At 42.2% G+C, this 2,500-nt stretch overlaps 1 pseudogene; it reads right to left on the bottom strand.

Annotated features, from left to right (window-relative positions):
* LOC109052986 overlaps nucleotides 1-2,500 on the bottom strand; it is a 22,930-nt pseudogene that overhangs the window by 16,713 nt on the left and 3,717 nt on the right.

The following is a 2,500-nucleotide window of genomic DNA, read 5'->3' on the forward strand; positions in this document are numbered from 1 at the left end:
ATTAACGAAAAATAAAGCATCAACAAGTGTTGACATTTCCCAACATCACAGCAGTAATGACTTTATGAACTACTTTACTTCTAAAGTCGATACTATTAGAGATAAAATTGTAACCATGGAGCTGTCAGCTACAGTATCGCATCAGACAGTGCACTATAGATCACCTGAGGAACAGTTCCACTCATTCTCTACTATAGGAGAGGAAGAATTGTATAAACTTGTTAAATCATCTAAACCAAACAACATGTATGTTAGACCCTATTACATCTAAGCTCCTAAAAGAGGTGCTTCAAGAAGTCATAAAACCTCCAAACACTATTATTAATTCCTAATTTTTATTACGGTATGTCCCCAAAACCTTCAAACTGGCTGTTATTAAAACTCTCATCAAAAAACCACAACTTGACCCCAAAGAACTAGCTAATTACAGACCGATCTCGAATCTCCCTTTTCTTTCAAAGATACTAGAAAAGGTAGTATCCTCACAATTATATTCCTTCTTAGAGAAAAATGGTATCTGTGAGGATTTCCAGTCAGGATTTAGACCGTATCATAGTACTGAGACTGCTCTCCTTAGCGTTACAAATGACCTGCTCTTATCATCTGATCGTGGTTGTATCTCTCTATTAGTGCCATTGGATCTTAGTGCTGCGTTCGACACTATTGACCAAACCATTCTTTTGCATAGACTAGAACACTGTTGTTGGCATTAATGGAAGTGCATTAGCATGGTTTAAATCGTACTTATATGACCGCCATAAATTCGTAGCAGTGAATGAAGAGGTATCATATCGATCACAATTGCAGTATGGAGTACCTCAAGGCTCAGTACTAGGGCCGTGTTACAAGCTTTACATGTTACTCGCTTTACATGTTACCCTTGGGAGATATCATCAGGAAACACACTGTTTTGCTGTTTAGCTTTCACTGTTATGCTGATGATTCTCAGCTCTATATTTCTTTGCAGCCCGCTAACGGAAAAAACTAACAGAATGCATAGTTGATATAAAACATTGGATAATGAGTAATTTCATACTGCAGAGGTGTTAATTATTGGACTGGCCAGAAGAGAACTGAGCCTGGTTTCTCCCAAGGTTTTTTCTCCATTCTGTCACCGATGGAGTTTTGTCTGTGAGTGTGTGTGTGTGTGTCTGTGAGTGTGTGTGTGTGTGTGTCTGTGAGTGTGTATGTGTGTGTGTGTGTGTGTGTGTGTGTGTCTTTTCTGACCTGAGTGTGCTGCAGCCCAGTGCCGTCATCAGTGAATCCAGGCAGTTATAGAGCGCTGAGGCTGATGCCAGGCAGAATATGACGATAATCACATAAACTGCAGGAGAAACAAGCATCAGTCAGTCTCATCCTTCACTTCCTAACCATTAATATTATAAAGCAGCAGGACTCACCCAGCCAGCGGTAGAAGAAGTACATGAGCACCAGCATCACACACATCATGGCCACAAACAGCAGCACCTTCAGAGGAGAGTAGAGCGAGAGCTCGCTGCCGTCAGAGCGTCCATCAGTCGAGTCATACACCGGACCCGCGGCCTGCTTCAGCCTGGACACACACACACACACACACACACACACACACAGAAACAAACACACACACACACACACAGAAACAAACACACACACATATACACAGACAGACACACACACACAGAGAAACAAACACACACACACAAACACAAACACACACACACAGAGAAACAAACACACACACACACACACACACAAACACACACACACAGAGAAACAAACACACACACACACACACACAGAGAAAAACAAAAACACAAACACACACACACAAACACACACACACAGAGAAACAAACAAACACACACACAAACACACACACACACACACAAACACACAAAAGACTCATAAAAGACTGTCAAAAAACCCACAACAAATCCAACACAACACACAGCAAACACCCACACACACACACAAACAAACACACACAGAAACAAACACACCACACGCTCAAACAAACACACACACACAGACACACACAAACACACACACACACACACAGACACACACACACACAGAGAAAACAAACACACACACACACACACACAGAGAAACACAACACACACACACACACACACACACACACACACACAGAGAAACAAACACACACACACAGAGAAACAAACACACACACACACACACACACAGAGAAACAAACACACACACACACACACACACACACACACACACACAGAGAAACAAACACACACACACAGAGAAACACACACACACACACACACACACAGAGAAACAAACACACACACACACACACACACACACACAGAGAAACAAACACACACACACACACAGAAACAAACACACACACACAGAGAAACAAACACACACACACACACACACACACACACACACACACACACACACACACACACACACACAGAGAAACAAACACACACACACACACAGAGAAACAAACACACACACACACACACACAGAGAACACACA

This window comes from Cyprinus carpio, chromosome B18 (assembly GCF_018340385.1).
Source record: "Cyprinus carpio isolate SPL01 chromosome B18, ASM1834038v1, whole genome shotgun sequence".
Lineage (NCBI taxonomy): Eukaryota > Metazoa > Chordata > Actinopteri > Cypriniformes > Cyprinidae > Cyprinus > Cyprinus carpio.